The sequence below is a fragment of the Tursiops truncatus genome, chromosome 16 (genome assembly GCF_011762595.2).
Source record: "Tursiops truncatus isolate mTurTru1 chromosome 16, mTurTru1.mat.Y, whole genome shotgun sequence".
Taxonomy (NCBI): Eukaryota; Metazoa; Chordata; class Mammalia; order Artiodactyla; family Delphinidae; genus Tursiops; species Tursiops truncatus.
Window position 1 is genome coordinate 72,379,394 of NC_047049.1, and position 16,252 is coordinate 72,395,645.

General features: G+C 40.3%; 1 protein-coding gene across 9 annotated transcripts in view; it reads right to left on the reverse strand.

Moving 5' to 3' along the window:
- LOC109550124 (uncharacterized) overlaps window positions 1-16,252 on the reverse strand; it is a 99,718-nt gene that overhangs the window by 34,290 nt on the left and 49,176 nt on the right. The window contains exon 1 of one of the 9 annotated variants that reach the window (XR_002176497.3): window positions 891-5,459. The exons of the other annotated variants lie outside the window; for them this stretch is intronic. The gene's annotated coding sequence lies outside the window, so the exon portion shown is untranslated. Of the gene's footprint in view, window positions 1-890; window positions 5,460-16,252 lie in introns of those variants that run through there. 9 annotated transcript variants of the gene reach the window in all.

Here is a 16,252-nt window from a genome sequence, read left to right on the forward strand (position 1 = left end):
GTGTCATCAGCTGCCAGTCACTCAGCCCTTAGTGTAAACTATTTTACCTGGTTCTTCCCCTGTGATAGCTAGCTTAAAATGACTATAAGGGAAAGAGATTTTAAATGCACCTCAAGCCCCTTTTCCTTGAAGAAGCCTTCCCACAAGACTCTCCTGAAACTAGACTTCAATAAGTCTTATGTTTCTGTGCCTTCTGCCTCTTAATGTTTGCTACGTTGCATAATTCCAGTTGTTTTTTTTTTTATTTTTATTTGTCTTCCAACATAATACAAGCACATTATTAAAATTTTGCAAAATACAGATAAGGCAAGAAGAAGGAGAAGAAGAAAAGGAGGTGAAGGGAAAGGGGAGGGGAAGGGGAAGAGGAGGAGGAAGAGGAAGAAGAAGAAGGAAAAAGAAAGAAGGAGAGGAAGAGGAAGAATAAGAAGGAAAAACAAGAAGAAGGAAGAAGGAGAGGAAGAGGAAGAAGAAGGAGGAGAAGGGGAGGGGGAGGGTGGAGGAGGAGGAGGAGGAGGAGGAGAGGGAAGAGGAAGAAAAAGAAAGAGAAGAAGAGGAGGAGGAGGAAGAAGAAGAGGAGGAAGAGGAAGGATAAAATTTAAATGACCCATGATCCCACTATTCATAGATAAGCATTGTTAGTGTTTTAGTATATTCTTTTCAGTTTTTTAATCTGTAATGAAATTCATTCACTGTTTAACACCTAGCACACGCCTCACCCTGTTCTAGCATTTGGGCAGAAGTAGTGAAAAGTAAAGTTCCTATCCTCATGGCACTTACATTTTTTCTATACTTTCATATATGTAAATATGTATACTTTTAATTTTAAAACAAATCAAGAGAAAAAAACAAATAAGGTTATCAGTTAGCAATTATTCATGTTATTCATGTACCTGTTACTTTCCTCGTGAGGAATTAGATGGCAGTAATCATAGTATTCTTCATATCACCTGGCAGAGTATCTGCTTACAGAAGGCACTTAACAAAGTTCTGTGGGTCCAAAAGTTGAGAGGGTCAAAGGGAGCAGGGAAAAGGCTAGAGGCAACTGGAATCACGTGTCCCTCACATCTTTGGGCAGACCCTAGCATACTGGCAAGCCAGCTCCTTGGTGGGGGGCAGGGGTCCTAATTTGCAGTGTCAGCTGATTTCCATAGTGTAAATACTCCCACTCGGCCAATTTCAAGTTTCCAGTGTTACGTCTCTAAACACAAAGTTTAGAAAGGTGCACTGGAGAACGGGACCTTCCCTCAGGAAGAAAAGAGAGAGGCTGGGATGACAGAGATCAACCTCACCAAATCCTCCTTTTGGTCTAGTATGCTTTCCTTTTCAGGATCCTGTGCTGATCCCCAGATAATCAGAGAGTTGCCTAGAACAAATGAAGACCTACTCTGAGCAAGACCACAGTGTTGCATGGGATGTAGAAAATACAGAGTCATGATGTAGTTAGGGAAGAGGTCAGAACGATTGCTAGGTGATTCGTTTCAAAATTGGTAGAGAATGTATAACTGATTCACTTTGCTGTACACCTAAAACTAACACAACATTGTAAATCAACTATACTCCAATAAAATTTTTTAAAAATATATTATGAAAGTACTTCACTGTATAGCCATTCAGCTAAATGATAGCACTGATGCTTTGGATTAACCTTTTCTTGTCTTTTCTGCTGATTTACTTTTTCCTTTACATTTCGGCCACCTCAAAAATGCATTCGAAAGGACAATTAACAAATAAAATTACATATTATAAAAAAAAGGTAGAGAAAATGATCTCTCTCAGAGATAAGATTTTTTATGGAAGTCCAGATGCAGTATAATGAGGGCTCTCGTGTCAGACATATGACATGAGAGGATCAAAATCCTTACTCTGCCACTTGCAGGTTCTGTGATCTTAAGCAATTAATTAGTAAGTCTGTGTCCAGACTGTTATGAGAATTAAATAAGACAATGCATGGACAGTCATCACATGGTGCCTGGTACACAGTCAGTACTCAACAAATACTAGAGTTAATAACTGTACCGATATCAATAGTGTTTGTCATACGGCATGAACAAAGACAACAAAATAGAAAAGATAGGGGCTGTTTCATGGACTAGCCAGTAATCTAGTTTTCTCAGAATCTGTGTGATTAATGGAAGATAAGATTGGATAATTATTTGGGGAGGGTATTGAGAGCCATGCTGAGGAGTTGGCACTTAATTTTATAAATGATGGAGAACCGGTAAAAATTCAGCGACTTCATCTGAGCTGCATTTTGGGAAGATCAAGCTTGAACTTTTGCCACTTTCACAGACAGGCTTGGTAGTTTCTGCTAATATCTGAGCAGATGAAGAAAGTGTTGAGTGTGGTCACAGGACCTGGGCGGTCAGGACTTTGCTCTCCGGGATCTCCCTGTGGCCTCATCCCTGGGGATAACTTGCCTCCAAAGCAGGCAGCAACTATTTTCCTGGAATGATGCAAAGTCCACTTTTCCCTCTCTTACTCTGTTATTTTTTGCCTCACGGAGTCACTAAATATAAACATCCTTGAAAAGGATCCCAAGCCAATTCATTCCAATGAGCATAAGAGTTACCTAGGAACTGAAGGGACATACTAAGACCCATCAATATAAGCCCACTTCCATGTCACAGTCTGTAATACCTTTGACCAAGTTTTGGGGGGAACCAGGTCACTAACAATAGCTTTTCACATTTCTCATTATCTTATGTAAGAGGCTAGTTTTTCAAGTTTGTTGACACATGAAGCAAATAAGCTGTTAGAGAAGTCTGTTGCAAAACTCGAAACAAAATGTATCTCAAATAGTTTACAACCGCTGAGAATCAGGGGTTGGGAGGTGGCCCAAAAATTCCTGCTTCCTGTGGAAAGCACACTCAGCTCAGTGGGATACGTTCATCTGGTTGTGATATGTAAATGATCTCCGTTGTGTATTTACACTTGAAATTTTCACTGATTCCTGTTATTTCAGACCACATACGCCCACACAACTATGGTTACTTGGAATCCTTGACTGGAATACATCAGGAGTAATCGGGCTGGTATGCCATCTTTTGTTGATAACTGGAAACTTTTGGACACAACACAAGAAGTTAACAGATTGCCCTGAACCTAGCCATATGCTTGAGGAGTTACAGCAACAATAATTTTCTGCATATTTCTAGCTGGAACTCAAGAAGAACTTTGTGACTACTGCACAGGTCTAGCCCTAACGGTCTCCAGAATAGTATTTCATAAACAGAAACAAGATCCATGCCTAATAAATTATTCATAGACCTGGTTGGGACCCCACATTGCACAAGACCTATTCAAAGGGCCTTTCTTTTATTAAACTACAGTCAGGCCACAGGGCAAAGATAAAGGTTTCCATTGCAAGGCAAATTAAACACCCCCATGCAATTTATCATGTGTACTGATTGAAACTGGAGGACTCAATGGGATGTTAAATATTTTCCACATCTGATTATAAAAGTGAGAGAAGAAACACACATGGAGATGATTACATTTTGGATGAAATTTGGGAAGCCAAGGAGGCTTATTTTTTTTAATGTTATACCACATTTTCCTCCCCTAAATACTAGTGAAAGAGTCATTTTTCTAGAAAAACCTATTAGATCAAAACTAGTCAGTCAAGATGGGGAGGCAAATTTGATTCACAGGATACAGAAGCAAAACTCTAATTAAACATCGAAGATAAACACAATAAAAGCTTTTAAAAAATACCCCACAACACTGGGTATACATCAGAGAAAACAAAATTTACGTAAAGAAAACATGGTGTAGTAATTGTACAGATAATGTGAAATAACAGCATTATTAATATCAGATGAGGTCAATAAAAGCCAGGATGGTGAAAACCTTAGCTGGGCTTTGGGTAGGGTCATAACTTAGTGGAAGGGAGGGACCATGATTAGTCTAGAGAGCTTAAGACTGAAAAACCAGAGATGAAGCTTCCAATCTCGCTTTGCCACTAACAAGCTATGTGATGTTATTCTTATTCTCTCTAATCTCAGTTTCCTTCTCAGTAAAATGAGGAGGCCAGCAATAGGCACATGAAAAGATGCTCATCATCACTAATTATTAGAGAAATGCAAATCAAAACTACAATGAGGTATCACCTCATTCTGGTCAGAATGGCCATCATTAAAAAGTCTACAAATAACAAATGCTGGAGAGGGTGTGGAGAAAAGGGAACCCTCCTACACTGTTGGTGGGAATGTAAATTGGTGCAGCCACTATGGAAAACAGTATGGAGGTTCCTTAAAAAAACTAAAAATAGAGCTACCATATGATCCAGCAATCCCACTCCTGGGCATATATCCGGAGAAAACCATACTTCAAAAAGATACACGCACCCCAAAATACATTGCAGCACTATTTACAAGGGTCAGAATATGGAAGTAACCTAAATGTCCATCAACAGAGGAATGGATAAAGAAGATGTGGTACATATATACAATGGAATATTACTCAGCCATAAAAAAGAACAAAATAATGCCATTTGTAGCAACATGGATAGACCTAGAGATGTGTGAAGTAAGTCAGACAGAGAAAGACAAATATCATATGATATCGCTTACATGTGAAATCTAAAAAAAGGGTACAGGGGCTTTCCTGGTAGAACAGTGGTTAAGAATCCGCCTGCCAATGCAGGGGACATGGGTTCGAGCCCTGGTCTGGGAAGATACCACATACCATGGAGCAACTAAGCCCAGGTGCCACAACTACTGAGCCTGTGCTCTAGAGCCCACATGCCACAACTACTGAAGCCCATATACCTAGAGCCCATGCTCCTTAACAAGAGAAGCCGCCGCAATGAGAAGCCCGCACACTGCAACAAAGAGTAGCCCCTGCTCACCGCAACTAGAGAAAGCCTGCACATGGCAACGAAGACCCAACGCAGCCAAAAATAAATAAATAAAAATAAGTAAATTTTTTTTAAATGGTACAAATGAACTTATTCACAAAACAGAAATAGAGTCACAGATGTAGAAAACAAACTCATGGTTCCCAGGGTGGAAAGGGAGGGGAGGGATAAATTGGGAGATTGGGATTGACATATACACACTGCTATATATAAAATAGATAACTAATAAGGACTTACTGTATGGCACAGGGAACTCTACTCAATAGTCTGTAATGACCTATATGGGAAAAGAATCTAAAAAAGAGTGGATATATGTATATGTATAACTGAATCAATTTGCTGTACACCCAAAACTAACAAAACATTGTAAATCAACTATACTCCAGTAAAAATTTAAAAAGAACTTCCCTGGAGGCACAGTGGTTAAGAATCTACCTGCCAATGCAGGAGAAACGGGTTCAGATCCCTGGTCCGGGAAGATCCCACATGCTGTGAAGCAACAAAGCCTGTCTGCCACAACTACTGAGCCTGCGCTCTAGAGCCCACGAGCCACAACTACTGAGCCTGCATGCCAACTACTGAAGCCCGCAAGCCTAGATCTCGTGCTCCGCAACAGGAGAAGCCACCACAAGGAGAAGCCCGCACACCACAACGAAGAGTCGCCCCCGCTCACCGCAACTGAGAAAAGCCCACATGCAGCAATGAAGACCCAACACGGCCAGAAATAAATAAATAAATAAATATAATTTTTTTTTTAATTAAAAAGAAACGAAGATCTGGTATATATACAATGGAATACTACTCAGACATTAAAAAGAATGAAATAATGCCATTTGCAGCAACACGGATGGACCTAGAGATTATCATACTAAGTGAAGCAAGTCAGAAAGAGAAAGACAAATACCATATGATATTACTTATATGTGGAATCTAAAATATGACACAAATGAACTTATCTACGAAACAGAAACAGACTCACAGACATAGAGAACAGACTTGTGGTTGCCAAGGCGGAGGAGGAGTGGGGGAAGAAGGGACTGGGAGTTTGGGGTTAGCAGATGCAAACTATTATATATGGGATGGATAAACAACAAGGTCTTACTGTGTAGTACAGGGAATTATATTCAATATCCTCTAATAAACCATAATGGAAAAGAAAAAACAATGAGGAGGCCAGGCTATATTATATTTTACTCTCTCTACCCATGCTAAAATTCAACTTCTTGCTTTCTCTCTCTTTCCTCATATTTCTGGTCTTACCTCACATGAAATAAATGTTTTTAAGAAAATCAAGAGTATTATCATTAATAGACTTTTTTAAAATTTTTTGGTCAGGCTGCACAGCATGTAGGATCTTAGTTCCCTGACCAGGGATTGAACTCACGCCCCCTGCAGTGGAAGCATGGAGTCTTAACAACTGGACTGCCAGGAAAGTCCCAATGGGATTTTATATTGAAAGCTTTCTGCAAACAAATGGCTTCTTTCTTTTTTTTTTTTTAATTAATTTATTTTATTTTTGGTTGACATGGGTCTTCGTTGCTGCACACGGGCTTTCTCTAGTTGCAGCTAGCGGGGGCTACTCTTTGCTGCAGTGCGTGGGCTTCCCACGGCGGTGGCTTCTCTTGTTGTGGAGCATGGGCTCCAGGCATGCAGAATTCAGTAGTTGTGACGTGCGGGTTCTAGAGCACAGGCTCAGCAGTTGTGGCGCACGGGCTTAGTTGCTCCGCGGCATGTGGGATCTTCCAGGACCAGGGCTCGAACCTGCGTCCCCTGCATCGGCAGGCGGATTCTTAACCACTGCACCACCAGGGAAGCCCCGTTCTTTTATTCATTCAACAAAAATTGATTTCAAAGCCCAGTACCTGTTGTGAACCAGATACTCTACTATTCCATAAAAGGCTTCCCATGTAAAGTGTAAAAGTGAATAGGACAAATTACCTGCCCTCAAGGAGTTGAGAGTCTGCTGGTGGAGACACACATAATCTTAATAAAAGGTACAAGTAAATGATAGAGGTAAGCAACAGAAAGCTTTAGGAGGATGAAGAAATGATATCCCCTCATTAGATGGGGAAGGCTTCCTAAAGGAGGAGACACCTGAGCTAAAGGATAAGGAGGGGTTAGCTCTTCTAGTTAGAGAAGAAAGATGGCCAAAGTACAGAAGAACAGAGGCAGAGAGAATTACACACGGCTAGCAGTCACTAGAACATAAAGCACAGGGTAAGGAAGGACAGGACAAGAAGTAAGCAAGGACTAAGATAATGGAAATCCTGTTTTTTTTATTTTAATCTAGATCTACTGATTCAGAATCTCTTGGGATGAGGTCTGGGGTTCTGCATTTTAAGAGAAATATGCCAGTATTTCAGATACCACCTAAAGTTTGAGAATCATTTGTGTTAGGTGCTTTTACATCCATTATTTTTACTTAATTTCCACCACAATACTATGAGATATGGGAGTTGGAGTTCAAGGAAAGATTTCATTCCCTAGGAGAACTGACGAGAACAACACAGATATTATGCACTGAATAAACACTGGGATAGATGAATAGACGACTATCTCAGGAACATAGAATAAAACTGGGACTTGGGTGCCAGAAATATGCTTCAAAATGGAGATTTAATCTCTAAAAGCCAAATATCCAGGCAACAGACTGAAGTATAGGATCAGATATAATAAATACGAGCAGTTGAAAACACCTCCAACAACCTCAGTTTCTAATCTGTAAAATGGGAATAATAAAATCTTTCAAAGACCATGTAGACTCTGAGACACTGCCTTACTTGCAAACTAATAGATTAGCCTGCCACAGTTTCATGGGTGCTAGTAGAAGACATAAAATTCCTGGGTCAGAGGCAAAGGACAGTTACTTAACGGCAACAGCAGTAGCCAGAGGATCAGCCATTTCTGTGCTGGCTCCCCAAGCCCCATTTCCCACATGGAGATGCAAAGAAGGTTGTGTTACAAAAGAAGAACCCTGAGTTTAAGGAACATGAATCATTTATAATGGTCAATAAACATGTCTGTCCTTCGCTCTGACAGGAAACACCATCTCTATCTTCCAAGGCTGTTTGTTATACAAGCATCCTTCAAAAGTTAGTCTGGGGGACTTCCCTGGTGGCGAAGTGGTTGGGAATCCGCCTGCCAATGCAGGGGACACGGGTTTGAGCCCTGGTCCGGAAGATCCCAAATGCCCCGGAGCAACTAAGCCCGTGAGCCACAACTACCGAGACTGCACTCTAGAGGCTGGGAGCCACAACTACTGAGCCCACGTGCCACAACTACTGAAGCCCACACGCCTAGAGCCTATGCTCCGCAACAAGAGAAGCCACCACAATAAGAAGCCTGCGCACTGCAACAAAGAGTAGCCCCCGCTCACTGCAACTAGAGAAAGCCTGTGTGCAGCAACGAAGACCCAAGGCAGCCAAAAATAAGTAAATAAAATTTTTTTAAAGTTAGTCTGGAACAAAGGGGAGCCAGTGCCTTGCTCACAAGATGTGCAGAAATGCAAGAGACCCTCAGAGAATTGTCTCCTCATAATAGAGATTTTACAGGACGATATAATAGTTAAATGGTTTAAAGCATGTAAGTTATTTAACAAAGTGTTTTTTGTTTTTTGTGGTTTTTTTGGTACGCGGGCCTCTCACTGTTGTGGCCTCTCCCATTGCGGAGCACAGGCTCCAGATGCACAGGCTCAGCGGCCATGGCTCACAGGCCCAGCCACTCTGTGGCATGTGGGATCTTCCCGGATCGGGGCACGAACCCGTGTCCCCTGCATCAGCAGGCAGACTCTCAACCACTGCGCCACCAGGGAAGCCCTAACAAAGTGTTTAGAATGCAGAAATGGCTCAGTAAAAGTAACTGCTGTTATTACTGTTATAGCAATTATCATTTTGGATTTTGTTGCTGTTATTACACATTACTCCCATTACAGCTGGTTCACGGTTTACCCACCAGCCTATAACTTACCTTGATCAGGAAGAAGACTGATCCAGGAACTTGGAGTAGGGAGGCTAAATGGCCTGCAGTGGGGCTAAATGGCCAAGGAAAGGAGAGTAAAAAGGGCAGAGTGGTCATTAGAGATACGGCCCTTGGGCATCTCAGTGGTGACAGCATGATCAGTCCTCTGCAACCTGTGATAAAAGGGTAAGTGATAAATCTGGTGACTGTTGTCAGAGGCTTCAACCTCTATTATTTTCTTTCCTTCTCTATCCAAACAGAATCTGAAATTTCCTAACACAGCATCCCCCTACCTGGAATACCTTCCCCTCCCCTCTCTACCATCTGTTTTCTGGAAGGTGATATATAGTAGAGAGAACCCAAGAAGTCCTGGACTTGATTTCAAGCTTTGCAACTTATGAACACTTTTTTAAAAAAAAATACAAAACAGGGCTTCCCTGGTGGCACAGTGGATGAGAGTCTGCCTGCCAATGGAGGGGACACGGGTTCGTGCCCCGGTCCGGGAAGATCCCACATGCCGTGGAGCGGCTGGGCCCGCGAGCCATGGCCGCTGAGCCTGCGCGTCCGGAGCCTGTGCTCCGCAACGGGAGAGAGTCCACTACAGCTAGAGGCCCGCGTACCGCAAAAAAAAATAAAAAAAATACAAAACAGAATAACTGACATTTAAATCTTTTGTATTTCCACTACTCAGAATAAGCTTTAGGCAAAGTGATGAGTTTTGACATGGTGCTTCAGTCTCTTTGAGGTCCAGCCCTTGGTGGCCACTGCCCAGGGGACGGTGGGCCTAGATTTGCCCTCCAAGGCCTAAAATACAGGTCTTCCTGCTCCTTTACTCTGCCCAGGCCATTTGGAATTTGTACTCCTTGTTTAGCTTCCTCACAGGATTCAATCCTTCCCATAAAAATACCGAACAGTGCTTTCGAGTAACTCTAGTATGCTGCTAATGGCCAAAACTTTCAACCTACCTAAGAAGCACCGGTCAAATGTTTGGTGACAGTCTGGCCTATTTATAATTTTTCTATCACAATGTATTATCTTCAGAAGTTATTCCTGGACTTGTAAGTCATTTCCCAGTAGGAATGGTTCTTTTCTTCTTGGTTCATCGTGACATACTTGCTAGCTTCCATTGCATGTAGCAGGGTCTGTGCCTCTGACATAGTATGACATTTTAGAATGGCCAGTAGGCTTGGAGTCAGTCTGGATTCAAGACCCAGCTTTATCACTTCCTAGTTCTCTGGGAGGCAGCATCTAGAAGGGACGTACCCAAGCAGCCATGGGTGTGAATCCTAGCTATTCACTAAGTAGGTGGCTTCCGGCTGACCTCATAACCTTTCTGAGCCTTGCTTTTCCCATTTATAAAACAGGAAGGATAATACCTACCTAGTAGAGTCTTCTGTGAGTAGTCAATGAGCTGTCATGCCTGCCACAGTGCTTGTCACACTACCTCTGAGGACTGTGGCAAACTGGGGAGTGTGTGTTTCACCTAACACACCCACCTCTCCAGCCCATAGTTACCCCACATGAGGACAAACACATATTAGTAGACCTTCCATTTTTTTTCAGAAGGAGTCAGAAATCTGGATTTTTAGGTAAATGCTCTCAGTTTTTAAATATTGGGTCACTAAAAAGCAAGCACATAAAGAAGCAAACTTGTAGCCCAAACAAAATATTTCTCTGAGTTTAGTCCCGTCTAACTGACTAGGAGACTGTTCAATCACATTCACTTGATATCACTTAAGACCTGAGTTTATATTACTCCTTAGCTCTTTTTATTTTATTGTGTAATTTTCGGTGCTCAAGTTCTGTCTCCAGTTATGTCTTGTTAAGCTATTTGAATAAGATATTTGAGAGCAGGGTTGGTGTCCTGCTCAGGAAATAGCCTCAGTTGGTAAACTCTACTTTGGGTTATTTCCTTTATGCTTTTGAAATGGCTTGCTTCCCTCCAGAAGACTTCTCTCTGCCATGACACAGGAATACAACAGCTGGCTGCCTCTGGGAGGTTGAAAATAAACAGGTTCAGAAGCTCCAAGGACAGCAAATGGGCGTTGTAGGTGGAGAAACAGCCCAAAATAAATACAGCTGTTGAGGCAGAAAATTCTATTTACTTTGACTCTTTTGAGGTCTATACTGGAGGAGGGAGAGCTGCTAATCCTGAGACTTTTCATAGACTGACCATGGAGACCCCACTCAGGGGCTGTTCCCAGTGCTAAGCACATTTATATTAGTCACTCAGTACATACTTGATGATTAACAGATCGACTAGGTATCTCATATGATGGAGGAGATTTTAACACAATGAAGATGATGAGTTAAATGTCTCTGCACTGGAGGGACTGCGTTAATGTCTTTTCTGATTTGGAATATAACTCACATTGAATATTCTTTAACAACTAGCTTTTGTTTGCCATGTAGACATAATAATAAAGACACTAGCTTGGGAGGCAGAAAATCTGGGCTCCAGTCTTAGTTTGCTAGCCAGCTGTATGAGCTTGGTAAATCACTGCAATACTCTGGGCCCCAGTTTCCTCAACTATAATGGGAAGATTCAGAGAGCTCTCCAGGGGGAGCAGTGGAAAGGGTATAGGACAGGGAATGAGACAGTCCACATGTACAGCCTGGCTCTTATCATTCTTTCCTGTGAGAACTTGGATGGCAAAGAACATGATCTCTGAATCTCTGTCTCCACCTCTGCCTCACAGGACTAATCAGTCTCCTTCCTGATGCTGCAGCTGTGATTTAGAGAGCAGAATCGAAAGGAAAGTGCTTTGCAAATGGATATACAGGCATGAACATTGGTATCAGCCAGACTTATTTTTGAATTCTTACTCCACCACTTGTGTGTGCTTATGAAAAGATGACTTAAGATCTTTAAGCACAGGGAACTATATTCAATATCTTGGGATAAACCATAATGGAAAAGAATATAACAGAGAATGTATATAGATGTATAATTGAGTCACTTTGCCATAGAGCAGAAATTAACAAAACATTGTAAATCAACTATACTTCAATTAAAAAAAATCTTTCAGCATTTTCCTAATTTACAGAGTGGAAATCATAATACCTACTTCATAAGGCTGGGTTGTTGTGATGATTAAATTAAGTGAAGTCATGTAAGGAAAGTGCTAGAACAAGGCCTGGCACAAAATGCCATAAGTAGTCATTATTATTTTTAGTAAAAGAAAAATGACATCGATAGAAGCTCTCTATTCTATAATTTTATGATTCTGATTACCAACCTTCTTTTTTACACACTGATCTGAACCAAAATTGTTTCGCTCCCTTTACAAAAAAAGAAAAAAAAGAAAAAGCATCAGCAACAAAACAGAAACTTATCCAGTCTAAGCTGAGCGTGATCCCAGTTGTTTTCTGAAGCCAAGGAGAGAATAGAGTCAAGATTTCCAAACGTTCTGGCCCAAGTTTAGCCTGCCCTACAAGGACCTGTCCCACTGAGGTAGAAACTAATGGGAAAGTTTCCTCCAGAAAGAAAAGAGCACATTCTTTGTTTTGTTTTCCAGAAGGAAGCCCATGGAAATACTTGGGTCTGTAGTGATCCGGGAAGCAAAAGTAAAATTCCCAGACAGAGGCTGTTGCAGATTGTGTTCTCAGCGCAACATTCCAGACTTCTGTAAAATCCAGATTGCAGGAGTGACTATCTAAATGGCTCTCCAGACCTTGCCAATATCACAGGGTACACCTGAAATCAAACTGCATCCAGATGGCGAGAAATGAGTTCAACTCTCCACAGAAGACAACTGAACTAATTTATTCACTGATTTACTCATTCAGAACACAGCTCTTATGACTCTTAATAATAGGCACTATGCTAGATGCTACAGTCATCAACAGGCAAAATCCCTTCTCTTAGTAATGATCTAGAATATAAAGATTCTCACACATATCACTCTAAGGGCTTTGTAATGTCAGGGCTCTAGGGAGTAAATATTACAATACATGAAACAATATTAAATGTATCAACTCTACTACAGATACCTTAATGCTGACAATCAATCTCCCACAAAAGGGAAAGACTAATTATATACATAAACATGTTCATGGAGCTTTTTTTTTTCCTTTGGCTGCGCTGCGCAGCTTGTGGGATCTGTTTCCCGACGAGGGATCAAACTCTGGCCCCATGCAGCGGAAGCACGGAGTCCTCACCACTGGACCGCCAGGGAATTCCCATGGAGTATTATTTACAGTAGTGTTAGTGGCAATATAAATGTCCAAGAAATTGAATAATGGTACAGAAAGTTGGGGTGTGTGAAATAATGGAATAATATGCAGACATTAAAAATGATGTAATTATGAAGATGAGCAAGATGAAATTTTCTTATTCACTGAGATGATAGAAATAATACAAAATTATCAAGGACATTCAACATGGGGTATGATTACATATTTGAAAAATATACTTTTGTTTCTGAATAAGGCCTGGAAGGGGATATAAAATATTTGTTATTTTATAAGGATAGTAGAATTTGGGGTGATTTTTCCTCTTTTTCTAGACTTTCTAGAGTGTTATTACATGTGTAAGCCAAGTAAGAGGTTAATGCATGCTGTGATTTGAGTAATGGAGAAAGTGTGTCTTACCCTTATAAATATTTCCTTCAGCACCATATCACTGAATACAAGGTTTATCAGTTTTTAATTCTCTTTCAAATCTGGTCCCTTTCTGCATTCTGATTGACACTGCTTTGGTTCAGCTTCTCAGTTCACCTGACTCCTGCCATAGCCTACTAAATCACCCATGTCTCCATTTTCAGACTTCCCAGGTGTTTCTGCATTCAACTAAAATACTTACTGTCCTCAAATATTCTGTCCTGGTGATTAAATGACCTTCCCTGAGCACCCCAGACATGCACATGTATATCATGCCTGTGTCTCAGGCTGTCATCATCCCTGACATTAGAGTTGCATGTACAATGCATAAACAAACAACTTCCTTCCCTATATTTCACATATCCTTTCTTCGGCATGACTAATTCTGAAGTCCGTCCATTCATACTTGGGAGGCAGAAGCGTTACTATGTAAGTCTTCAGGTTCAACACAAGAACATCTAATTCATTTCTGAAGAATTAGACTAAGGTGAGGGGACTTGTTATACAAGATATGAGTTTAATTAAAAGCCAAAATAAATAAAATAGTGTGGGTACGCTGTTCCTAATAATGACTGAGTAGCTCCTATCAGACTAACTCTCCACATATACGAACTAAAATTCTAGAATAAATATAAAAGACAACTTCCTGAAAGAACTCGAAAGCAACTAAAAGCAGGTAGCTTATATGTGGAATCTAAAACATGGTACAAATGGACCTATTTACAAAACTCCACTTTTTGTGAAATAGAGTCACAGATGTAGAAAACATACTTATAGTTACCAAGGGGGAAAGGGGGAGGGGAGGGATAAATTGGGAGATTGGGATTGACATATACACAGTACTATATATTAAATAGCTAACTAATAAGAACCTACTGTATAGCACAGGAAACTGTACTCAATACTCTGTAAATGACCTCTATGGGAACAGAATCTAAAAAAGAGTGGATATATGTATATGCATAACTGATTCACTTTGCTGTACACCTGAAACTAAGACAACATTGTAAATCAACTATACTCCAATAAAAATTAATTTAAAAAAAGAAATGTCTTTCAAAATAAAAAAATAATAACAAAATAAAAGCAGGCAGAAACTGGGTAGGAGTCTACACTTAGATAAAGGTAACAGAACTGGGTGAGTTTTCCATTTTCAAGTGGATTTTTATTTGAGGGCAGGAATTAGTTGGCTGAAACTCAGTCTGTAATGTCAGTGGCTTGAAAAACCAAAGGACAGAGTCTGGGCAGAAACAATAGCTAAAAACTGAGGGGAGAAATCCAGCAAAGAAGAGAGCTGAAAAGGGAAAGTCCCAAATTCTGTATATAAATTCTTCCCAAATCTCTGGCTGATCCCTGAACTGTGCATGTGTGGAACAGACTCTAAGCAGCTCTGCTAAGGCTAGAGTAGTTAAGCAGAGATTTCACTGGCAAAGTAGACGTATTTAGGAGTCTGAGTTCAGCAAAGTTAATTGCCTGCAAAATCAACATTCTCAGAGGAATATAACAGAATTCAGAGTCTACAAAATGCCTTTACAGCATCCAGGATATATTTCAAAATTGCTAGACATATAAAGAAATAGAATAACGTGAAGCACATTCAAGAGAAAAGGTAATCAGTGGAGACTGACTGACCATTTGTTAGAATTAGCAAAGATTTTATTGTAAGTATCCTCAAGAACATAGATGAAAAACATTCAAATGAATGAACAGTAGAAAATCCTCCAGCAGAGAAACAGTAACTATTTTTAAAAATGGAAATAGTAGAATGAAAAAATATGTCTGAAATTTAAAAATAAGAGATTTTTCTCAGAAATAGATGAAATAACAGGTAAAACAGAAAAAAAAAAAAGCCCAGGGCTTCCCTGGTGGAACAGTGGTTAAGAATCTGCCACCAATGCAGGGGCCACAGGTTCGAGCCCTGGTCCGGGAAGATCCCACATGCCACGGAGCAACTAAGCCCATGTGCCACAACTACTGAGCCTGTGCTCTAGAGCCCACAAGCTACAGCTATTGAGCCCACGTGCTGCATCTACTGAAGCCTGCAGACCCTAGAGCCCGTGCTCCGCAACAAGAAAAGACACCGCAATGAGAAGCCCGTGCACTGCAAAGAAGAGTAGCCCCCACTTGCTGTAACTAGAGAAAGCCCACGTGCAGCAACGAAGACCCAACACAGCAAAGATAATAAATAAATAAAAATAAGTAAATTTATAAAAAAGCCCAAAAGCAAATCCATGAAAGTACATCAACTTGACATATAACTAAACCGACATTAAAGATCAATGGGTAAAAAACAGACTACTCAACAAACTATATGGGATGAATGGACATTCATACTGAAAAACAAAATAAACAACAGCAAAAAAAAAAAAAATGGATCGCTCTCTCACACCATATGTAAAATCAACTCTAGATTGATTAAAGACTTAAATGAAAGAGGCAAAACTTTAAAAATTTAAAGGATAATATAGTAGAAAATTTTCATGACCTTTGGGAAGTTAAGGATTCTTAAACAAGAAACAAAAAGTACTAAAGTTATAAATTGATAAATTCAAACATATTTTTAAAAGTTTAAAGCTAGGTACAATAGGGTGAGTATGGACTATTCTACCATTTCTATAAGAAAGAAGAAAAAAGAGTGTGTGTACAGAAGCAGAGAAAAGATAGACAACAGATGAAAATGATTATCTATATGGAGTGGAGTAGGTAGAAACGGGGTGAAGAATGAAGAAATAGGGATCAGGACTTCTCTGAGTAAATATATATATTCACCCATAAAACATGTAAATATTATAAATATTTTTAAGTTAAATCAAAATGGATTTTTAAAACCCAAAC